Source organism: Thamnophis elegans, chromosome 15, assembly GCF_009769535.1.
Source record: "Thamnophis elegans isolate rThaEle1 chromosome 15, rThaEle1.pri, whole genome shotgun sequence".
NCBI classification, from domain to species: domain Eukaryota; kingdom Metazoa; phylum Chordata; class Lepidosauria; order Squamata; family Colubridae; genus Thamnophis; species Thamnophis elegans.
Genome location: NC_045555.1, coordinates 4,298,493 through 4,323,617, shown reverse-complemented (window position 1 = coordinate 4,323,617; position 25,125 = coordinate 4,298,493). Strand labels below are relative to the sequence as shown.

Sequence of the window (25,125 nt, the reverse complement as noted above, 5' to 3'; positions counted from 1 at the left end):
GGAGGAGGCCAACCCTGTGTGATCTAATGGGTCTTTGGGAGGTAATTGGCAGCAGGCGGTCTCTCAAGTACGCAATACCATGAAGTGCTTTATAAGTGATGACTAGCACCTTGAAGCGTATCCGGAGACTGATCGGTAACCAGTGCAGCTCGCGGAGGATAGGTGTAACATGGGTGTACCGAGGTGCACCCACAATCGCTCGCGCGGCTCCATTCTGGACAAGTTGAAGTCTCCGAATGCTCTTCAAGGGCTGCCCCATGTAGAGCGCAAGAAAGAGAATAGGAAAAAAATAATAAATAAGAAAGAAATAGAAAACATTGGGCAGGCTGAATTTGCATTTGCAGTTCTATAAAAAAAAGAAAAATGGTCATAGGAATATCAGCTTCAAAGATGAGCTTGGAGAGAAAGAGAGAGAGAGATCCTTTGGGAAAATATTAATTATTTGAACAGGAGGGCCTGAGTGATGTTTTCTCCACACTCCCTTAATCTGCGGATGCTCAGGATTAAATTGGGGGCAAAGCTGTGGCCCTTTCTGAGATCCCATCTGCTCCCTGAGAACTGAGTTGGTTTCAGACCACACACAGGCTCTAAATCAGGAGTGACCAACCTTGGCCAACTTTAAGACCTGGGGACTTCAATTCCCAGAATCCCCCAGCCAATGCGCCCAGAATTCTGGGAGTTGAAGTCCACAAGTCTTAAAAGTTGCAAAGGATGGACAGCCCTTGTCTTAAATGATCCTGTGTCCGCTGGAGGGCACCAGATTTGCAAAAGTCCCACTCGAGAGACCCCGAAGCTGGGCTCGTTGTAACAAAGCACTTTTCAAAGTTTACCTTGCAGGCCGATTGGAGTCAGCACCCAGAGACTAGGAATATTCATAGGAATATCAGCATCAAAGAAAAGCTTGGAGAGAAAGAGAGAGAGGGAGGGAGGGAGGGAGGGAGAGAGAGAGAGAGAGAGAGAGAGAGAGAGAGAGAGAGAGAGAGAGAGAGAGACAGATCCCTTGGGAATCTCAGACTCCCACATTGCCTGAGAAGCTGCGGGGTAGGGGGGAAGTCAAGCCGGATTCTCACTTTATTGACGTTGCTACATTATGGCTTCTTCCTGTTTGCTCCCAGGATCAGGAAGGGCGTTTTCCTTAACGGCCATGGCTTTTCTCCAGTCTCCCCCCTCCCCAAAAAACCCCTCCCTTATCAGCCATAAAATAAGCCTGACATGGATTGCAGATTACCTACATTAACAGATTAACAGAATTGGAATGGACCTTATACGTCATCTAGTTCAAGCCCCCCGCACTCAAGCAGGAGACCCTACACCATTTCCGACACAGGGCAGTCCAATCTCTTCTTGAAAGCTTCCAAGGATGAAGCTCCCACAACTTCCAAAGGCAACTTCTGTTCCAAGGGTGGATTGTTCTCACTGTCAGAAAATGCCTCCTTATTTCTAGGTTGAATCTCTCCTTGGTCAGTTTCCATCCAGCATTATTCCTTGTCTGGCCTTCGGGTGCTTTGGAAAATAGCTTCACCCCCCACTCTTCTCTGTGGCAGCCCCTCAAATATTGGAAGACTACTCTCCTGTCTCCCCTGGTACTGAGCCAAGGTGGCGCAGTGGTTAAATGCAGCACTGCAGGCTGACTGCTAGATCAGCAATTCAGCGGTTCAAATCTCACCGGCTCAGGGTTGACTCAGCCTTCCATCCTTCCGAGGTGGGTAAAATGAGGACCCGGATTGTTGTTGGGGGCAATATGCTGACTCTGTAAACCACTTAGAGAGGGCTGAAAGCCCTATGAAGCGGTATATGTCTACTGTTATTGCTATTATTGCTATTGGTCCTTCTCTTCACTAGACTAGCCAGGCCCAGTTCCTGCAACCGTCCATCGTATGTTTTATCTTCCAGTCCTCTAATCTTCTTGATTGCTCTTCTCTGCACTCTTTCCAGAGTCTCAACCTCTTTTTTATAGTGTGGTGACCAAAACTGGAAGCAGTACTCCAGGTACTGCAAGACTTTATAGAGTGGTATTAAGAGCCGGAGGGCCTGGTTCCAGTGGGGCTGCATCACGGCCTGGAACTGGCTGACCATCTCAGCCCGCTGAGCCTCCAGGCGCCAGTACTTGGCCTTGCACTCCTGCAGGTCTTCCATCTGCTTGGAAAGCCTATGCTGGTAGTCCTCAGTGAGGTGCTTCTGCTGAGCCTCCTTCTCGGTCAGATCCAATTTGAACTGAGCTGTTTTGCCAACTCTTTCTCCTGGGGGCTGCTTAGCTCCAGCAACTGCTTCCTGTTGGGGCCCTAAGGAGCCCAGGAGGGCAGGGGAGGAGTGGCTGGCAGGGGAGTAGAGGCCAGCGAGGCGCCCCTTGACGTGAGTGGCATCAAGTTGGCCCCGCCCACACAGCCACATGACCACATAACCACGCCCACACAGCCGGTCATTAGGCAGATCATATTAGCGGTCTTCAGGATTTAAAATTAGGAATTTAATGGTCCCTGAGGTCCGGTTCCACCACAAAACCGCGTTCGACTAAAGCGCGCTCGACGAAACCGCGTAGCTGACGTCATCACAGGGCGACAACAGCACGGAGACAGAAGCACGCTGTAAACGCTAAACCTAAAATTAACCCCTAAACCTAATCCTAAACCTAACCCTAAACCTAACCCTAAACCTAACCCTTAACCTAACCCTAAACCTAACCCTTAACCTAACCCTAACCCTAATCCTAACCCTTAACCTAACCCTAAACCTAACCCTAACTCTTAACCTAACCCTAAACCTAACCCTAAACCTAACCCTTACCTTAACTTGAATCGGCTTGCTTTCAAAGCGCTATTTAAAGCGCCCTTCTTTCTCCGTGCTCGCTGTTGTTGCCCTGTTGATGACGTCAGCAACGCGATTTAATCGGACGCGCTTTAGTCGAGCGCGGTTTTGTCGTGCCACGCTGAGGTCCAAAGCGTTGGAGACCCCTGGACTAGAAGACCTCCGAGGTCCCTTCCACCCTCTGGTTCTATATTCTATGCACAAGGACCCCTCCAGGCAAGCAGGTCCTGTCAATGCACCATTGGAAAAACCTTCCTCTTCTTCTGATTTATTCTTTTAAATGGTGTGGTCCTGACTTCCTGCAAGCCCAGCAGGAGGAAAATAGTTAGGAGGAGGAGGAGAAGGAGGAATTTTAAAAATGACCTTCCTTTTCAACCTCTTCCCCTAAGGTTCCTCGATCAGGCGGTTTGTACAACAGCACAAAATGCCAAGCATAACTGAAGACGCATGTAAATTCTCCAGCTAGGCTGTTATTTGGCCTCTTGAGCTGTCTTGGACAGCCATTCCCCCCAGTGCTTTCATTGAGCAGATAGGCAGGTTGGGAGGTGGGTGAGTAATTATCCCATTAAAGAAAAGCAGGCAAAATACAAGCCATCCGTGTTATTCACAGGGATTGGGGTGCAATTGCCAATAACAAAGCTGCCCGTGATGAGCCAAGATAAATTGGTGGGCTGGGATCCAGATGCCCGGAAAAATGACATTCAAAATGCAGGAAAAAAAGCAAGGGAGGGAGGATGGAAGGAAGGAAGGAAGAAGAGGCAAGGAAGGAGGGAGGGAGGGAAGGAATAAGAGGCAAGGAGGGAGGGAGGGAAGGAAAGAAGCAAGAAGAGACAAGGAAGGAAGGAGGGAGGAAGGAAGGAAGGAAAGAAAGAGAAAGAAAGAAAGAAAGATGTGTAGCCCAGGATTGACATGAGGGGTCTTTGGTGCTCTCTGGGCTTGCTTGTTTTCTTGCAGACATTTCATTACCCAAACTAGGTAACATCATCAGTGCTAGTACCAAGGAGAAGGGAGGGAAGGAAGGAAGGAAAGGGAAAGGAGGGGGGGAGAGAGAGAGAAGGAAGGAAGTTGGCTTCCTTTATACAATTAGCCCTATCAATGTCAGTTGGTTTTGAGGCCTTCCTGAATTCTCCATCAGCAGTCTCTCCGTCCCAATTTGCCAGACTGGTGAAAAAGGGTGACCTCCTCTTATGGGTCCACCAGGGGGATTCCCTGGTCACATCTTGTTGTCCTCTGTATGCCCCAGAAGCGGGGAGAACATGGACGTTCAGCCTGATCCTGTCTCCTTCCTCTTAAAGTCATTCATCCCAGGGTAGACACGACTCGGTGCCTAGTTTGACCTCCAGGTTCAGCTCCCTTTTCATTTCTGGCTTTGATTCTGGGAGCCTCCTAAGTCCCGGGAGAAGAAAGAATGAAACTCAATAATAAAAGTGCAGGATCCTGGAAATTAAGTAAAGGTAAAGGTTCCCCTCGCACATATGTGCTAGTCATTCCTGACTCTAGGGGAGGGTGCTCATCTCCCTTTCAAAGCCGAAGAGCCAGCTCTGTCCGAAGACGTCTCCGTGGTCATGTGGCCGGCACGACACAACTCCCAAAGGCACATCAAACGCTGTCACCTTCCCACCAAGGGCAGTTCCTATTTTTCTACTTGCATTTTTTTACGTGCTTTTGAACTGCTAGGTTGGCAGAAGCTGGGACAAGTCACGGGAGCTCCCTCCGTTACGCGGCACTAGGGATTCGAACCACCACAAATGTTTGTATTGTTTTATGTTCTTCCCCTGTATGTTATTTTATTTTATTCGTACTTGTAAGCCGCCCTGAGTCCCCCCCCCCCCGGATTGGGCAGCATATAAACCCATTAAATTGACAATTGAATTGACACCAAATGGCCGACCTTTCTGATTTACAAGCTCAGCCTCTTAGCCACTGAGCCGCCGTATCCCAATTCCTGTAAATTCCTGACAGGGAGTTTAATCACAGTCTTTGGGGAAAGTTTTGCCACTTAGGAAAAATACCGCAGAGAAACTGGGCAGAAATCCCCCCATTTTAACAAAATAACTTTCATTGGCTCTCGGTGCCATTAGCGATGGTCGAAAGGCCGGGCTTGTTTTTCCTAAGCCGCTCAGGTTGAACCTTCGAGGTTGGGTGATCCGTGTTACAGTTGCCATGGGACGACTGGGGGGGGGGGGGGCGCTGCGCTTGGTTTTATTCACACACACACACACCCCGGGCAAGATCAAAGCAAGATCCTCTGGACATTGGGCTGCCGGAAAGGGGTTTAACTTATGGTTTCTAATAACACAAAACAAGGGAGGGAAGGAAATCCAATTTCGGGCCGATGCCCTGGGGCTGCCTCCAGCCGCCCTCTCCCCTGCCTTCTTTAATATGAAGGCTATTGGGCCCAAGGGGTCCCTCAAGCAGGAAGTCACAACTGGGGGACACGCTGCAATACGCCCCTTTGCCTTTGCTTCAGCTCAGAAGCGGGAAAGGCTGCCTTGCATTTGAAATGAAGCAGGGTGGCTCCGTTGTGAGATGAGCAGGGCCTAAATTTAATCAATAATAAATAAGCACATGTCCCCCGCTGCTTGATCTACCGAATTAATGGGATTAATAAAGGCATTCCCCCTGTCTCATTTTCTGGATCGTGTGATCTGAGGTCCCCAGTTCGAGGGAAGGGAGACTGAGAACTCTCTTTTAATTTTTTTTTAAGTGATCCCTTCCTTCCTTCCTTCCTTCCTTCCTTCCTTCCTTCCTTCCTTCCTTCCTTCCTTCCTTCCTTCCTTCTTGCCTGCCTTTCCCTTCATTTATCCTGTCCTTCCCTCTCTCCCTCCATTTCTTTCTTTTCCTCCCTCCTTCTCTTCTCCCTTCCTTCCTTCCCCTCCATCACTCCATCCTTCTTTCTGTTCTTCTCCCTCCCTCCCTTTCTATTTGAGAAGCTTCTTAATCAGCCCTTTCAAACAGCAGCAGGGGAATTCAAAAGGGAATCAGGCTGCTCTGCTGGGCTGGTGGCTACTAAGCCCGGAAGTCCTTTTGCTGCCGGAAAACATTGGCAGCATCTGTAAACCTGCGCCGGCTGCATTCCGGGAGGACTTTCCCCCAGCCAGTTTCCTCTGGCTTTGAGGCAGCTTCAAAGCAGGAGAAAAAGCGTGGAAATCCTACGTGGCATAGCCGCAGGGCTCCACTTGAAGGATAATATTTGCCGGGTCTTTGTATCAGCAGGTTGTTTGGGGTATCAATAGTCGTGTTTTTGGACAAGGTTGATGCCTGGAAATCAAATGAACCAAGGAACGTCTTAACCAAGCTTGAGTTTTTCAAGAGCAGCCCCAGGAAATGTGGGATTGCAAAGACCCCACCCCTGTTTTTATTATGACATTAACTGTGCTTAAATAATCCCTAGTAACTGCAATGGCAGAATGTTAATACAATTCAATGATGCTAAGTAAAGGTAAAGGTTCCCCTCGCAGGTATGTGCTAGTCGTTCCCGACTCTAGGGGGCAGTGCTCATCTCCGTTTCGAAGCCGAAGAGCCAGCGCTGTCCGAAGACGTCTCCGTGGTCATGTAGCTGGCAGGACTCAACTCCCGAAGGTGCACGGAACGCTGTTCCCTTCCCAACAAATGTGGTCCCTATTTTTCTACTCGCATTTTTGACGTGCTTTCGAACTGCTAGGTTGGCAGAAGCTGGGACAAGTCACGGAAGCTCACTCCGTTACGCGGCACTAAGGATTCGAACCGCGAACTGCCGACCTTTCTGATCGGCAAGCTCAGTGTCTTAGCCAGCGTCCCTCAATGATGCTACCACAGCATTAGACGTGGCAGAGGTCACACCGAAAGCCCTCACATGTTCCTCGTAATAGTTTCACATTATTTGTCACATACATTCTGTGTAAAATCTGAGCCGTCACCCAAGAATGGGCCACAAAGCAAAGCCCTGTTTTGGAATGCAGGTAGTCCTCGACTTGCAACTGTTCATTTAGTGAGCATTTCAAAGTTACGACAGCGACCGTTTTTCACACTTACGACCGTTGCAGCCTCCATATAGCTAGGCCCTTGGCCAAACCTGATGGACCATTTCACCGGTTGAAAACGTCGCTCAAAACATTCTCTTCAGGGGAAAACGAGCCGTCAGTAAGGATGCACAAAAAGTTGTATTGGTGTAGGGGGGTGTTAGATATGGGGAACACCCTGAGAGTAGAGAAAAACGTGGAGCTGTCCCGAATTCCCCTTCTTTTCCATCCCAATTGCAAACTGCCCAAAGAGCTGCTGATTCTGTTCTACAGAGGAATGATGGAGTCTTGTCCTCTGCACCTCCATAACTGTCTGGTTTGGCTCTGCAACCCAACAAGACAGACACGGACTTCAACGGATAATCAGAACTGCAGAAAAAACAATTACTACCTTCCGTTGTGGACCTGTTCACTGCACAAGTCAAAAAGAGGGCTGTGAAAATATCTCCAGACCCCTCGCATCCTGGACGTAAATTGTTTCAACTCCTACCCTCAAAACGACGCTATAGGGCACTGCATACCAGAACAACTAGACACAAGGACAGTTTTTCTCCCCCAAATGCCATCACTCTGCTAAACAAATAATTCCCTCACCACTGTCAAACTATTCATTAAGGCTACGTTACTATTACTATTGGTCTTTTCATTGTTCCTATCCCCCATCTCCTCCCACTTATGAATGCAGGACTGTAACTTTGTGGCTTGTATCCTTAAGATTTATATTGACCGTTTCCTAGTATGATTTGATTGCTTATTTGTACCCTGTGACTATCATTCAATGTTGTACCTTATGATTCTTGACAAATGTATCTCTATTTCTTTTCTATTTTCTATTTTCTATCTTCTATTCTATTTTCTATTCTATTCTATTCTATTCCATTCCATTCCATTCCATTCCTATTCTATCCTATCCTATCCTATCCTATCCTATTCCATTCCATTCTATATGTTGCTGATTCGCACAGCCTGCCAAAGCTTACATAAAACCTCCCTACCCTTTCGAGACCATTTTCCCATCAAACACACCTTTGGCACACCTGGGTGGGTCCCTGGGTGTCCATTCCCCCCCCCTTCCTCCCGCTTTGATCTCAGGTCTTCCTGGCAGAAATTCTGAGCCGGCCAGACGAGTCAATCCCTCTCTTCTCCCACCCACCCCCCTCTCTGCCGCCTTTGTGAGGGCAGAAAGTTAAAAATTATTCAAGGCGAGATTCCTGGCCTGCGGGGCCAGTACCAGGCAAAGATTTTCACCGCCCGTTCTGTTCCTTCGCCAAAAACCGAGATAAGACGCTATGCAGTTCTTTGGAATAATAATTTCTCTTCTTCTAGATTGCGCTGGGAAGTTCGTCTTCTACCTTTCTCCCCCCCCCCCGCCCCAATTATAACCCACTTCCCCTCCCCCCCCCATTTTATTTTGTCAGATGCTCCCTTAGGGTGATGAATATTTGGTGTTAACTAGAAGGGAGGGGGGAACACTTTTAAAAGATGCAAATCATTAAACCATCCCATGGCTGGTTTCCTTTCCTCCTCCTGTCCGTTGCCTTCACTTCAAAGGCCAAGTAAGTAGCGGATTGATTGGTTTTTTTTAAGCCTGGCTGCCCTTCGCAAAAGAATTTTGCATTGTTTTCCCTTCCCCGAAACGTTGAGAAAACTGGACGAGGGCTTGCAGAGTTTGACCTGGGAACGGAGGAACGCTGGATTCCCGAGGCCAGCCAAACGGAGAAAAATTCCCAGGAATTCCATTTCCCCCCCCCCCCCCCCACGCCCCACCTTCCGTCCGTCACAAATCACCTGGCAATGAATGTTAACGGCTTTCGGGGCCTTTTTTCCCCCCCTTGGAGAACTTTTTGCCGAATATAAAACAGGAGCTGTCCAGTGGCAGAGAATGGGCCGGCAACGTTGGCAAGCGCGGATGGTGGATCGCGACAATTCTTCCTGGGTAGGGCGGGCAAGGTAGGAGACCCTCCCTCGGGGTCTTTTTGCAGAGACCAAAGAATGCACTGAAGACCACCAGGTCTTGAAATGGGCCTGAATTGGACTCCCACAAGTGGCACCATGTTGTGTCCATTACTTAGGATACAGCCACTCAAACGGCTGGTCATCGATGCTGGAAACGGAATAGAGGTGGTTTCACCTTTCCCGTTGGGGTTACGGTCGGGCCAAACCCCTGGTCCAGGGGATCCCCCCGTAAATATCTTGGCTTGACTGTCAGTTGATTAATTATCCCGGTGGTTTGTTTGTATTCATTTTCTGGATGTTTTTTGTGGACGTCTTAATTGTTTTTAATTGTTGTGGAATTCTAAGCTGCCCAGCATCTTTTGGTTCAGTGGTCACCAACTGGGGGTCCATTTGGTGGTCTGCAGAAAAACTGTTTGCCTTTTTTAAAATATTGCGCTAACTACTCTTTTTCTTTTTAAAAATATCACATGAGTCCTCCGCGGGATTTAAAATCATGAATTGAGTGGTCCGAAAGGTTGGGGACCCGTGATTTGGGTTTGAGTTGGGAGAAGGAAGGAAAGGAATGAATCAATATATTTGGGATAGGTTAAGTGCCCGAGCGGGTCAAAGAAGGAAGAGCAGATGGAGTGGAGATTGGGAAGATGGAGACGGTGGGGTTCATTGCTTTGCAGAAGAGGAGGAGTGCAGTCTGGCCTAGTGGATGGAGGCTTCCTGATTGTACGGCCTTAACGTTCTGAATGCTTATTAAATGTCAAAGAATTTGGCTTTCTTTCCTGGCTGGGTTTGGAGAGTAGGACACCCCCCCCTCCCATACCATACCCTCAAAAGCACAGGAGGGGCAAACAGATTTCAGCGACTTTGAGCGAGGGAGAACTTGGCCTAGCCTAGCCAACCTGGAAGGGTTGTTGCAAAGATGGGAAAGGATGTCCCTCTCGTCCCGTCCGTCCCCCCCTCCCCAGTCCCTTGCCTGCTGTTCTGCAGTGAAGGTGCATCGGGTCCAAACCTAACAAAACATTTGGGCTCCTTTTTATCCTTAGCGGGTTTTATAGAAGTGACGAAAGGCAATGCTGAATTAAAGCAGACAAAGCACTTTCAAGCAAAAAGGAGAGGGAATGCTTATCCTGCCCCCTATGCTCCCCCCCCCACCACTAAGCTATCCGCCTCTGTGAGGTTTAGGATCTAAATTTGGGCACAAGAGGAATGTAGACTTTGCTCAGGGACTCCGCTTTCCTGCTTCTTGTGTCTTTCAGCCAGACGGGCCTGGGTCTGGCATCCCTGGCCTACCTCCCCAGGCTGTTGGTGCGAAGGCCAAAGCCTTCCTATAATCCCCTTCCCCCGCCCTCATTAATGACCTGCCTTGGCGCAGTGGTTAGAGTGCAGTACTGCGGGCTACTTCTGCTGACCACCGGCTGCCGACAGTTTGGCAGTGCGAGTCTAACCAGGCTCAAGGTCGACTCAGCCTTCCCTCCTTCCGAGGTGGGTCAAACGAGGACCCAGATTGTGGGGGGCAATAGGGCTGACTCTGCAAACCGCTTAGAGAGGGCTGTAAAGCACCGTGAAGCGGTATATAAGTCTAAGGGGTATTGCTATTGGTCATTCAGAATGGCTGGGACGAACGCCAGGGAGGCGTTGGCTGAAGCCCAGGGCAGGAGGAACGAGGGCCAGTGAGTGGGACCAAAGACCTTGCCCCGCTCCTCCTCCACCTCTTTTTGACCCCCTTCTCTTCTCACCCCCTGTGTTTCAGAGGTGGGTGATGGGTGTTGGAATCCAAATACCTCTGGAGCAATTCGGTTCAGAGGAAGGCTGGCTTTGGGGCAGGGAAGCATCCCATTCATGAGAATAAACTGTTTGAGTAAACCACTCTCGGCTTAAAAATGCAGGCAAGCCGACGTATTTTTGTTTGGAAACTATTGTTGTGTTTTAAGGGCATTGTTGCGTCTAATTTTTATGTTCTAAGGACATTTCCAGCTACAGATAGGTGCACGCTGGCCTTATTTATCTCCTAATTGTGACCATAATCGCATCGCTGTGGTATTAGAACACCGGGGGTGCTAACAGTTTAAGGCCGGTTGCTTTTCCTATTCCTGCCGATAACCTTTCCCCTTACCGAGGGGAAAGCCTGGCGGGGAAGCCCTGGCCTTTAGGGGGTTAACAAAAACCCTCTTCGCATCTGGCCCGGTTCAAAACACCTGCGGCCCCCTCCTCCCCCCAGCCCACCCCAAGCAGCCAATGAGGAGCCAGCGCGTCGCAGCTCCCAGACGGAGTGTCGGTTTGAAACCCAACACCTGTCTCCGGTTCCTGCCAGGTGTGGTAGCCAGGTTGATGCACGCCGCTTCTCACCTGGAAGTCCCACCCTGTTTCCCTCCCACTCGCCTTCCTTTCCATCAACAGAAGGAGATTTGGCTACTTCCTCCCCGCACAGCCCCAGTCTCCATCCATGGCATTCGATCCTCAGGTGGTCGGCACTTAAAAATGCCCACCTGGCCGTAACAGGAGTCGACTGCAATTGCCACTTTGTCCGTTTCTCTTTCCACAGGTAAGGAATGCCCTTTTTCTCTTCCCCAACCCACAGCTGGTCTTTCTGGAAAGGGGAAAGCTATGGTTCCCCAAAAGACGGGAATCTTGGATCTAAAACAAACCAGCAATGTTGGCTATGCTGAATCGCCAGGCCTCCCAGCCATCTCCTAACGTCCCCACCAAAGCATTCTGCAACTAGGACGCCCTTCAGACCTCTGGACTTCAACTCCCAGAGTTCCAAAGTGATGCTGAGCATACTGGGAGTTAGAGTCCACCGAGCTAGGAAGTGCCCTGGGTTGTAAGATATTAAAGAATATATATCTTCCAGCAAATTTTGTTCAAAATTAGGATGGCAGTTTCCAATTCAGGATTGCAAAACACAAATTCTCACTTTGGTGCTCTCCTCCTCCTACCCTCAGGCCCCAAAAGAAAAGGTTCATTTAACAGACTCTTAGAACTTCGCCCATCCTACCCTGTTTCCCTGAAAACAAGACCTCCCTGGATAATAAGCCAAATCAGGCTTTTGAGTGCATGCGCTAAGATAAGCCCTCCCCCCAAAATAAGCCCTCCCCAGAAATATTGCAACACAGCAGCAATTGAGGACCTCAAAAATAATAAGACCTCCCCGAAAATAAGCCAAGCGTTTATTTTGGGGGTCAAAAGAAAATAAGACTCTGTCTTATTTTCGGGGAAACATGGTATCGAAAAAGGGAGGAAACGGCTTCATGCTCCATGCATCTCCCATCCCATCCCATATCTCCCCACCAACTCTTAAAAAAGCCAGCTGGTCCTTGCCCAGAAAAGGGGAATTTTGAATGTGAGAAACTGGCTTTGAGCCACCAGATGCATTTTCTTTTCTTTTTTCTTTGTAGAAAGTTTTATTTTTTTCTTTCCCTATACATTCACAAATATACATTCTCCTGAATACTCTTAATATTTATCTGTTGCCTTCTAGCATTTATCACAATCTGTTTAAACGTATAAAAAGCATAATCGGGGTCGTTTCTTTCCACCCCGTACGTCCATCTCATTTTGCAACAACCCTACTCCTTCCTTCTTTCTTCCCAACCTCCCTTCTTTACCTTCTTCTTCCATCCTCTCCTTCCTCTTTTCTTCTTCCCCTCCCTCTCCCCCCCCCACTCCTCTCTTCTTCTCCTTCTTACCTTCTCTCCTACTCTTACCACCCCTCCCTTACTTCCTCTCCTTTACCCTTTCTTCTTTTGCCTCCTCTGTATTTTCCAGGTTTAGCTGGGCTGCCCAGATGGGAGCTTGAAAATACCATGTTTTCCCGAAAATAAGATAGGGTCTTATTTTCTTTTGACACCCCCCCCCAAAGTTGCTTGGGCCTTATTATCGGGGGGGGGCTTATTGGTTTGGGGTTGCCGGGTGGCTGCTCTCTTGTGAGCGGGCGCCTGAAGAGCCAGACACAGCCTCAGGAGTAAAACGACTGTGTTGCGCTGTCGCAGCAGCGCAACACAGCAGCCATGAGGTGACCACGCTCATGAGCAGCCGCCCGGCGATCCCCCTTTCTCCGGATCTCCGGAGTTTGGAAGCCGGTTATGCTCAGAGTGCGGTGGCGGTGGCAGCGCCTGGGCCCTGCAGGGAGATCTGGGCCAGGACAATGTGAAGCTGGGAGGCACGCGAGCTGGGGCGGAACAGGTGCTCACGCAACCTCCCTTTCCAGCTGGGCAGAGCACCACGCGGCTTAGCGCCTTTGGGATATTACTGGGTCGGTGAGTGGCGTTCTGCCCGGCTGGAAAGGGGGGGCACCCGGCAACCCCCTGCTCCAGCTGGGCACAGTGCCACTCACCAACCTAGCGGTATCCTGAAGGCAGCAAGCAATGTGAACGCCTTTGCCCCCTCCAGCTCCTGCGGCTTGGCACCTTTGGGATATTGCTAGGATGGTGAGTGGCGCTCTGCCTGGCTGGAGGGGGGGTTGCCAAGGGGGCTTATTTTCGGGGGAGGGTGTATATTTTTGCCCACCCGAAAAATATGGCATGGCCATATTATCAGGACATGTCGTAGTTTCAGGGAAACACGGTATCTATATCTATCATCTATCATCTATCATCTATCATCTATCATCTATCATCTATCATCTATCTATCTATCTATCTATCTATCTATCTATCTATCATATATATATATATATATATATATATATATATATATATATATATATATATATATATATATATATATATATATATATATATATATAAGGCAGATGTCTTAACCATTAAGCCACAGGTCCTCCTCCTTATTGGGAGCTTCCTCCTATATATATATATATATATATATATATATATATATATATATATATATATATATATATATATATATATATATATATATATATTGTGTCACAACCCCTGCTATGCCCCAATTATGGGAGGAAGCTAACTGCTTCCATTATCTGTCTATCAGCTCGTCACAAGAGTCCATCACGACAGAAACCCAATATTTTTACTGTTGCCTTTGTTACATTTGTTGTATTTGTGTTCCCTTTATTTATTTATCAGCACAAATACAACATATATATGTTTGTTTGTGTGTGTGTGTGTGTGTGTGTGTGGTTTTCCCATAATTAATACCAGACTTGAAAATCTCACACCTCTCAGAGAATAGACCATTCCTGGTCTGCACATAAGACCCCCTCAGATCACTTACCTGACCTTCTAGTATAAGGTACCACCAACATTTTAAAACTCATGGAAGGTAGAACAATAGTTAGAAGGGACTTTGGAGGTCTTCTAATCCAACTTCCTGCTCGAGCGGGAGACTTTATTCCATTTCAGACAAGTGGTTGTCCAATCTCTTTTTGAAAGCCTCCCGCGATGGAGCACCCACAGCTTCTGGAGGCCAGCTGTGCCACTGGTTACTTGTTCTAACAGGACATTTCTCCTTAGTTCTAGGTTGCTTCTCTCCTTGATTAGTTTCCACCCATTGCTTCTTGTTCTACCCTCTGGTGCCTTGGAGAATAGTTTGACTCCCTCTCCTTTGTGGCAACCCCTGAGATATTGGAAGATTGCTATCATGTCTCCCCTAGTCCTTCTGTTCATTCAACTAGACATACCCAGTTCCTGCAACCGTTCTTCCTATGCTTTAGCCCCCAGTCCCCTAATCCTCTTTGCTGCTCTTCTCTGCACTCTTTCCAACATCTTTTTTGTATTGTGGTGACCTGAATTGGATGCAGTATTTCAAATGGGGCCGTACTAAGGCCGTACTAAGGGTTTGTCAAAGGGGTAGTAGAACTTCACATGATCTTGATCCTATCCCTCTATTAAGCCCTGCTGAGCGGCCATTTAATGGGTCTGGGAATGTATTCCCATTTTATGGGTCTGTATCCCCATTTTACAGGTCTCAATTCCCATTTTATGGGTCTGTATTCCCAGCCAGTTGCCTACCCATTTATTCGTACCCATGTCCCGTGTTCATGTCCATGTCTATGCTTCTCCCTGTTATCTCGCACATGTTTGACAAACTAAACAAATAAATAAGTACATGCTCCCTCTTATTTTCAACCAAAGATGGGAAGATTGGGGGGGGGGGTTAAAATCACCATGGGGGGGGTGTCTAGCTTGGCATGGATGTCTTCCAAACCTGGCACCGACCGAATTCAAAACAAAAGAAAGCTCATTTGACCTCCAGCCTCATTAGATCTGGTGATTTACGGCCCGGCTTCAAAGCCTTGTTTTCTTTCCAAATCTAAATTTCTTTTCTTTTTTGGGGACTAGCCGTCGTTAACCTGACCCAGCCAGGCTGCCTTATCGGCTTTTTGGGGTGGGAGTAAGAATGAAGCAAAACTGGAAGATCCCCTTTAATTAAAGCCTTTGCCTTCCTACACTCAATGGGCACCGTGCCCAGAGCAATCCTGGTCCATAGCAGGCCTCCCTCCTTCCTCTTGGAGCCAATGGGATTTGACTGGCCGGTAGCATCCATCTTACCTGGGATCCAGTCCTGTTCTCGAGGCCAGATCCCTCTGCAAGGAGAAGGGGCCGGCTGGCCAAATCTTCTTGCACCTTGCAATGAGCTGATACAGAATAACAGAGTTGGAAAGGACCTTGCAGGTCATCTAGTCCAACCCTCCGCCCAAGCAGGAGACCCTACACTATTTCTGACAAATGGCAGCCCAGTCTCTTCTTGAAAGCCTCCAGTTGTAAGGGTGTAAGGTTGTAAGTGTCTTGTAACATTATAAGTGTGTCAAGTTTGTCAGTGTGTGTAAGGTTGTAAGGTTGGACTAGCTATAAGTTACTTTTTTTCCATGCCATTGTGACTTCCTACTGTCGCTAAACAAATGGTTGTAAATCGAGGATTACCTGTAAATCAGGCTAGCTGTCTCCAAACATATCCCACAATTTGGAAGGATTTGAGGACCCGTCTGACATATAAAATCAAGGGGGAAGCCCGATTCACTTAACGACTCGGTTACTAACTCAACCAATGCAACCATTCGCTTAGCAACGGTTGCAAGAAAGGTCGTAAAATGGAGGCCAGCCATGTTAGTCTGCGGGAAAAGAAGTGGGGGTCAATCCGTTCTCTTGTCCTTGACTTCAAGGCAGGGCAAGATGTAAGGGACGGAAACTTACCAGGGAAGAGAAGCAACCTGGAATTAAGGAGAAATTTCCTGACGGTGAGAACGATTAACCAGCTTGCCACCAGATGTTGTAGGTGCTCCATCCCTGTCAGTTGAAGAAGAGGCTGGACAGCCAGTTGTTTGACATGGCATAGGGTCTCCTGCTTGTTCAGGGGTTGGACTGGAAGATCTGCAAGGTCCCTTTCCACTTTTATTCTGTCCTGGTGATCTGCTAGACAAGAAACGACCAGATTCAGCCTTGTTTAGCTGTCTTCTGAAATATTGCATTAGGAGGCTCTTGGCATGGTTGGGTCTGTGTGACTGCTCCCTTCCAACTCTTATAGCAATAGCCCTTAGACTTATATACCGCTTCACAGTGCTTTACAGCCCTCTCTGTGGTTTACAGAGTCAGCTTCTTGCCCCCCACAATCTGGGTCCTCATTTTACCCACCTCAGATGGGATGGAAAGCTGAGTCAACCTTCAGCCTGGTGAGATCTGAACTGCCAAATTGTAAAGCAGCAGAAGGAGCCCGCAGTACTACAATCTAACCGCTGCACCACCATGACTCTTATTCTATTAAATCCGGCGGTGCCTTTTCCAACTAAAATATTTTTACTATATAAAGGAAAATATTTGTAGCTCGGGGTTGAAATGAGGGGTCCACGGCGCTCTCTGAGCTTGGTTGTTTTCTTACAGACGTTTCCTTACCCAGCTAGGTAACGTCGTGTTTTCCCAGTTCCCAGCATTGATGAGGTGAGCAGGTTTGGGTTACAAACCTCATAGCCCATTTTATTCAAAGGCATCCATTCTGGCAGCCACCCTGCCAACACAAGTATGTTTAGTCAAGGTAATGGTTTTCCCAGCTGCAATGGATGGCTGTGAAAGTTGGACCATAAGGAAGGCTGAGCGCTAAAGAATGGAGGCCTTTGAACTCGGGTGCTGGAGAAGAAGACTCCTGCATTGAGTCCCTTGAACTGCAAGGCCATCCAACCGGTCAGTCCTAGAGGAGATCAACCCTGGCTGCTCTTTAGAAGGTCCTAAATCCTGAAGAGGAAACTCCAATACTTTGGCCACCTAATGAGAAGCAAGAAGGACTCCCTGGAGAAGAGCCTCATGCTGGGAAAGATGGAGGGCAAAAGAAGAAGAAGGGGACGGCAGAGAAGGAGGTGGCTGGATGGAGTCGCCCAAGCAGTGGGTGTGAGCTTCAATGGACGGATGGGAGATGACAGGAAGGCCTGGAGGAACGTTGTCCATAGGGTTGCGATGGGTCAGACACGACTTCACAACTAACAACAACAACAACAATCCATTCTGGTGAAGCGCTGCTGAAGGGTTAGCTTGGGAAGGCAGGCTTATAAGTTTTTAGGAAGTATCAAATGCACTTAGACTCCTAGGCAAGGATTTCCCCTCTTCACCTGCTGAGCTGTTTGGCTGTGAGAATGCAATAGCAATAGCAATAGCAGTAGACTTATATACCGCTTCATAGGCCTTTCAGGCCTCTCTAAGCGGTTTACAGAGAGTCAGCATATTGCCCCCAACAATCTGGGTCCTCATTTTACCCACCTCGGAAGGATGGAAGGCTGAGTCAACCCTGAGCCGGTGAGATTTGAACCGCTGACCTGCTGATCTAGCAGTAGCCTGCAGTGCTGCATTTAACCACTGCGCCACCTTGGCTCTACATCGTCTTGACTCTTTTTTTAAAAAATTATTTATTTTAATGCCTAGCAATTTGTAAGTTAGAAACAGCCCCTCCCTCTTCTGATCTCTCCTTTATCTCGCCACCTGGCAACCCTCCCAAGCCCAACAAACTCACAGACTCGCCCTGAAGAGAGCCAAAAAGCACACACACCCCTTCTTGGATTTGAATTCTGTCCATTGCTTCATTAACCCCTTCGGGATAACTCCTGCAGACTTTCCTGAAAAGGGAGGGAGGTCGGTGACTTCATTACTCCAGTGAGATGACGCAAACTGGGCTCCCCGATTGCCAGATGGTGCCCTGTCCAACTTCTGTGCTGTTGAGATAACGATGATGGTGATTTTCTTGAGAAAAAAAAAACCCGAAAAGGCCCTAAGCGTGGAGCTCAGAGGCGGAGATTTCAAGAGCTGTTAAATTATTACGACTGTTTACATACCGTCTTCTACTAGATAGCGGCTGGTGGCTTTGGGGACTTTTGACCTTGGGATCCTTCCCAAGGATTCAAGGATCGTTAAAAAAAATTGTGGGAACACGGATTTTGTTCCAAGTCAAGCAACTTTTTTTTTGGGGGGGGGGGAATCGACCAGCTGAGTTTTTATTCGTTCCTATTGTGTCCAGATTTTTAGGTTCTAGAGCGCTATATTTTTATTATTAACTATCCAATAATCTGGGTATTGCCTGGGTATTTATTTATAGGGGGAAATATCCGGACTGGACTAAACGTAATTTCTAATGTTGGATTTTCCCCCTTACCAGAGGGAGCTCCCTTGTGGAGTACTGTGAAGCTGTTACCATGGCAACTCCACTGCGCTGTACAGTAGAAACCATTTTAAGGCAGTACAGTAGAAGTCATTTTAAGGCACAACAGGTTGTACCTTAACAGAACACCCCCCCCGAGGGGTGTTTAGGGGTATCTTACCCCCACAGTATTTGGTTCCAGAGAGTAAGTCATCCATGTACCAAATTTGGTTGAAATTGCTCAAGGCGTTCCAGAGTTATGCTGGAACACACACACACACACACACACACACACACACGGAGGGAGGGAGGGAGGGAGGGAGAGGGAGAGAAAGAGAGATTCAACTTACAGGCATTTGAGGTTGCAGCTTGTGCCAAAATCCAATTCAGGAGAAATGCAAGAATTCCGTCTTTTAACTTTTAATCTAGCCTGCCTTGGAAAGAGGAAAAGGCTGAAGTGTTCTTTTTTTATTTTATTTTTATTTATTTTTTTCAAATTCCCTCTGCCAGCGTTTCTTATCGTTGGCCATTTTAAGATGGGTGGACTTCCAACACCCAGAATTTCCCAGGCAGCCCTCCCTGCTTCGTGACTTTGAAGCAGGGGTGAAATTCAGCAGGTTCTGACCAGTTCTGGAGAACCGGTAGCGGAAATTTTGAGTAGTTTGGAGAAACGGCAAATAGGAGTGAGGAGGGAATGGGGATTTTGCACTATCCTTCCCCTGCCACGCCCACCACGCCACGCCCACAGAACCGGTAGTAAAAAAATTGCATTTCACCACTGCTTTGAAGTCCACGCATCTTAAAGCTGCCCAGGTTGAGTAACACTCCCCTAAATTAGTGTTTTTCAACCTTGGTGACTTTCAGACGTGTGAACTTCAATTCCCAGAATTCTTCAGCCAGCATCAGGGAGGTTGGGAAAAAAGCCAGCATGGCTGACTGGGGAATTCTGGGAGTTGAAGTCCACCCTTCTTTAAAGATGCCAAGATTGAGAACCAGTCCTCTAAACCATTTCCTAAAACTCACCTAAACATACCGTGTTTCCCCGAAAATAAGACAGGGTCTTATTTTTATTTGACCTCCGAAATAAGCGCTTATTTTCGGAGAGGACTTATTATTTTTGAGCTGCAGGAGGCGGCGTGCATGGTCACCTCATGGCTACTGCTGTGTTGCAATATTTTCGGGGAGGGCTTATTTGGGGGGGGGGCTTATTTTAGCGCATGTGCTCAAAACGATTGGGCTTATTATCCGGGGAAGTCTTATTTTCGGAGAAACAGGGTAGGAAATAGATTAGTCAGGAAGGAGAGGCGCAGGAAGGGACGTGATCTGGGTACATCACTGGCCTTTTCCACCCCATCCTATGATACCTAACCCCTGTTGGGGGGGGGAAACCCTTTTATTTGGCTTTTCTTGACAGCCGCAGGCCCTATCCGAGGCTCCAGCAGGCCTTTTGTTGTTGGAAACAAATGATATATTTTGACACCAAAGTCCAAATATTTGTTTTCTGCCCATACCGGCCTGTCGTCTTCCCTTTCTTCCTGTCTTCAAAACAGCCCAGATTCCCCCGCGGAAGCCACTAGCCGCTCTCTGAATTTTGTTGCCTAATTTTCTGGCTCTTGCACAAGAGGGAGCTTCCCCCTTCCTCCTTCGAGGCCGTGGGGCAGGCCAGAGGCAACCCCCCCCCCCCCAAAACAACCCAACCCTGCAGAGATGATTGGAAGGAAAACTGGACTGACTTCCTGTATGGCTCTTATTTTCTCCTTTCTGGTCCTTTGCTCCAAGGTGACCTTTGGGGTATCCCGATTTCCTGGGGGGCTCCTGCCACCAACCTGCCATAAATCAGGGTGCCTCGTCTGGCTAGTTCACGTCTCCCTTCCCCCTTTCTCTCCCCCCCCTCCCGGCAGCACAGTCGCCAAAAGTGACCACCCCATTTTACGACTTTCCTTGCCACCCGCTTGTTAAGCGAATCCAGTTTGGCTGGTCAGAAGATGACCCCGTGACTCCCAGAACACTTGCGACGGTTATAAAATGTGAGCCAGTCGCCTGATTTTGAGCCGCTGGGGATGCTGCAACGGTCGTAAGTGTGGAAAAAAACAGTCCTAGGTCACTTTTTTCCAGGGCCGTCATACTTTCAGATGAACTGTGATAGGTCGAGGACCACCTGCACCGTCCCATAAAAAGAAAAAAGAAAAATTCCTCAAGTTGCCCTTATCCATTGTGCCTCCCTCACTCCCCCCAGCGTTTCTACTACTCTACCTTGCAATCCTTCCCACATCAGGAGGAGCCAAGAGCAATCTTGGGTTGCCTCCCCCCCCCCGCCCCGAAGCAGCAAGGATGACCAACTCTTCCGTCTCATTCCCCCCCCCCCCCCCGAAACGGGATCGCTACTTACAACTCACACACTCAACAACTGTAAGCTTTCAAGAAGAGACTGGACTGCCATTTGTCGGGAATAGTCTACGGTCTCCTGTTTGGGTGGGGGGTTGGACTAGATGACCTATAAGGTCCCTTCCAACTCTACTATTAATCTGTATCTAACCATTGCAGCATTCCCAAGGTCCAAATTGGGGTGCTTGGCACATATTTACGATGACCCGGGGTGGGGACAGGTGTCACACAGCCACCATTTGTGACTTTCCCAGCTGTCAAGCAAACTCAATGGGGGGGAGGGATCCACATTCGCTTAATGACAGCGTGGTTCATGTAATGACAGTGGCGAAAAGATTGTTAAAAAAAATCAGGCACAGCTCACTTTGAACCACCTCCTTGCTTCGCCATGGAGATTCGGATATCCTGGTTGTGGTTGTAAGTCGAGGACTACCTGTGATTTGGACACCAAAGCTCCTTTTTTCCCACGGCCTCCTCCTTGAAGGGAAAAGTCCGGAGACAAAGGTGCGCAGACAGCCCTGCTGTGAAAATCTGAGCGGGGGGGGGGGGTTAGGAGGGCTCTTGATCCCAATCTGAGATTTGGCAAACGGCCTGTTTTGCTTAGGGCCTGCCGGGGGGCGGGGGGGGGGGTGTAGGCAGGAATCCGGGCTCGATCGATCCTGTCTAATCCAGCCTTTTTATATTTCCTCCCCACAAAAAACAATAGTGGGCCGCACCCAGCGAATAAACCAGGAAGAAAGTGGCTTTTTTTTCTCCCCTTTTCTTTTCTTTCTGCGGAGCGAAACTTTTTAGCTTCCCTTCCTCTTTGCCCAGCCCTGTGCCAAAGCTCCCTTGGGATTGAAATGTTTAGGGGAGGGGTATATTTTTGAGCTTCGGGGAAATAGGGGTGCTCTCTCTCCCCCCGCATTTTGAAGACCCCCTAAACGATATCTAAAGAGCTGAAAATCTCATTTATTCCAATCCAAAATGAGCCTTCAAACAGAAACGCTGAGCTGCTTTAAGGGGGCCAGAGAAGAAATGGACATCTCGAGCCAATGGGATTTGGGAGGGGAAACTTGCAATGGTGATGTTAGAGTCCCCAGCGGGTTAAAAAAATCAACAGGGCAGCCACAACGGTACAATTTACACACAATTTGTGTGTTGTGGTGTTTTTTTTTTTTTGTATGCACTGTTGGGAGAAATGTCCTTCAGTTTCAAGTGGGGGAAAAGACACCGGGAAACATGGAGGCTGCTTGGAAAGATGGTTTAATGGTGGACAGGATCACATAGCTTGAGCCCCTGAACAGAAAAGGGGGATGCTTCCAGATGTTGGGTGAAGAAGAAAGGAGAGATGCTGAAAGTCCCTGGTTTTATGCCCTCTCTGGCCTTTGATCTTGATCTTGTATTCTGATTGGTTGTCAGACTCCCAGGGGACCGAACATGCAGGGGCAACTCTCTAGGTTGTGCTTTGAGTCCAAGTTGGGTTGAGCATTGCTTCTTCCCAGGTGCTCTGTGGTGGGATGGGTAAAGGGCTAATCCTATCCTGCCTTAATCCCATCACCCTGGAGCTGGAGGGGGGAGATCTTTGTTATGTAGAATAGATCGACTCGGGCCTTTTAATGGCCCATTGACAAAGATGGCGGCTATTAAGAGTGAGTCTGTTTCCTGCCTAAAAACACGTTTCTCTCCATTTCTTATCCAGGGAAATATAATATTCTGCCTTTTCAGTATTTCCTAGGATATTTCATTCCTCTAGGAGAGGGGCAGGTCCTAATTTCCTACAGCGCATGGCGTGTGTGCCACGCATTTTAAAAAAAACTGGAAGAGCTTTCAACGCACCATCGTGGCACCTGCTTTGACTTTTTGGAAGCTGTGGGCGCCTCTATATATGGTCCTTTGGCTGTAGTTCCTGTGGGCTCAGTCTGTGGGTCCTCTGTGGGCCTGGGTTCAGGTAAAGGCAGGAGCATAAATCACCTTTCACTGGGTTGGATTCCTAGCCATCCCCTCCCCAGGCAGGAGGCAAGGAGTTAACCAAATGCAGGAAGCCTTGGGCCTTTTTCCCTTGGTTTTGTCCTCCTGGAGGTGAATCATCCCTGTTCAAACAGTAAACTGATCTGCCTTTATTTGGGGGGTGGGGGGGGGAGCAGAAAGGGAAAAGGTCGATCTGTACCAGTGAAAGGCACTGGTTGACCCCCACGTATTCGTCTCTGCTTGCCCCCCCTGCCCTTCACTGTCTCTCCAAGTGGGGTAGAGAGCAGTTAAAAGGAGCCCGGAAGCCCCGAGCCAAACGCTTTGCCCGCGATGGGCCTGTGTGTAGTTTAAAAAAAATACGTTAAGCACCTGGAGGGTTCAGGTTGCACTCAATGAATGGGGAGCCCCAAGAATCTCCCCCAAGTTCAGCTCAACGTGTTGGCGATATTTTTTCTTTACCTGCTAGGACCTTTTCTCCCTTCCAACTTTCTTTTCTTTTTTCTATTAAGATCTTTTCTTTTATCTGCTAGGACTCTTCTCTTTTCTTCTCCCTTCCAACTTTTCTTTTTTCTGTTAAGATCTTTTTATCTGCTAGGACTCTTCTCCCCTTCTCTGCCCTCCCCTCCCTTCCTCTCCTCTCTTTCAACTTTCTTTTCTTTTTTCTGTTAAGATCTTTTCTTTTTATCTGCTAGGACTCTTCTGTCTTCCAACATTCTTTTCTTCTTTCTGTTAAGATCTTTTATTTTTATCTCTTCTCTTCTCCCCTTTCCTCCCCTCCCCTCTCTTCTTTTCTTCTTTTCAAAGGAGATAAACCAGAGGTCTCTTCCTGCTTAATTCAGAGATATTTGAGAGGTCATTCTACGAGCTGGGCCCTTCCTAGGCATAGCTTTTGATGCGGCTGGCTCAGATAGGATGTGTAGTCTGGAAGCTGAGCTGTCTCCCTGACCACCTGGGTCGCCTCGTTCTTCCCTCCTAGCACTGTGCTGTTCTGTTCTATTTCTGTTTATTGGATTTAGATGCCGCCCTTCTCCCAAAGGACTCAGGGCTGCGTACAACATTAAAAAAACACATATTACAAAAGTTAAAGAGGAAATTAAATAAAGTATCCAAAAACAAACCCAATTAATATTAACAATAAAAATTTAAAAATTAGATTAAAATTAACAATTAAATCAATTTATTTTATTATGTTCAGGCCAGGCCGGCTTGCTGGAAAAGCCAACTTTTTAGGACCCGTCGGAAGGACCGTAGGTCGGGGATTATACGAAGCTCTGTGGGCAGCTCATTCCAGAGGGAAGGCACTCCCACAGAGAAGGCTCTCCCCCTGGGGGTCGCTAGCCGACACTCTCTGGCCGACGGCACATAGGAAAAAGGAAAGGGGAAATGGAGGTGAGCGGGATTAGAGTCCTCAGACACAGACACACCACAGGTTAAGGGCAGGGAGTTGGTTCCTATTCACCAGGTGAAAGGAGGAAGCAGAAAAACACAGAATGGGGAAAAGGGATGGAGGTGATTTTAATCCTTGTATGTTCCTCAAAGAGGAACACAGGATAAAATAATAAATAAAAAGAATTACTGGTATTCTTTGGCAATTCCAGTTCAAGAACCATTGGAATTATCTCAGGAACGTTGTCACCTTTAACCTTAGACCAGCATGATGGGTTTTTTTCCCTGCAAAATCCATAGTTTGCTTTTGCATGATACGGTCCTCTCTGGTTATTGCCGCATCTACCCAAGTTTACTCTTTTCTTTGCAGCTTTCTTTTTCAAGCGGTGTGTTGCCTTCTAAGCAGCCTGTGGTTTGATTTGGAGAAAACCCCCATAAATGGTTAACTGGTTTTCTACCATCTTGTCAGGGCTTCTTCGCTTATACCACATTTGGGAAGGTTGAGAGTGATTATTCCTATAACGATGATTTTATCTTCTCCGTGTCTCCCTGCTGCTTTGGAAAAAAAATATATGTGGGATAGCAGTTTCAAAACTGCAGTTAAGGAGAGCTGCCTGCAGAACTGTGAGATGGGAAGATAATATCAACAGGGTGGGAAGTTAATCATGCACCAAGGTTTGGGTGGGTGAGAAAATTCTTCCGGGCCCTGGTAAGGAATTAACTCTCAGTCCAGCCACTTCTAGTTCAAAGAGAAAGGGGGGGGGGAAACCTCTCTGTTTTCCCAGGACAGTTTTTGCCAACCTGCATTTCTTTAGAAGGAAAATGTCCCAGGTGGTCCCATGATGGGGAAAAAAAGATAGTTATTCCCAAACCAAGTTGACTCAAGGCAAGTTCCTCGCCTCTGCTTTCTCCCAGGATATTTGTCATTCATTTTCCAAAGCGCCCGAAGGCCAGACAAGAAACAATGGATGGAAACTTCATCAAGGAAGGATGCAACGTGAAACTAAGGAGAAACTTCCTAACAGGGAGGACAACTAACCAGTGGAACAGCTGGCCTCCAGATGTGGTGGGCCCTCTATCACTGGAGGTTTTTAAGAAGAGTCTGGACCAGTGG

At 48.0% G+C, this 25,125-nt stretch overlaps 1 protein-coding gene across 1 annotated transcript in view; it reads left to right on the top strand.

Moving 5' to 3' along the window:
• Positions 1-8,259: 8,259 nt before the first annotated feature.
• TTLL10 (tubulin tyrosine ligase like 10) overlaps positions 8,260-25,125 on the top strand; it is a 118,177-nt gene continuing 101,311 nt past the window's right edge. The window contains 1 exon segment of the mRNA XM_032232196.1: positions 8,260-8,756. The gene's annotated coding sequence lies outside the window, so the exon portion shown is untranslated.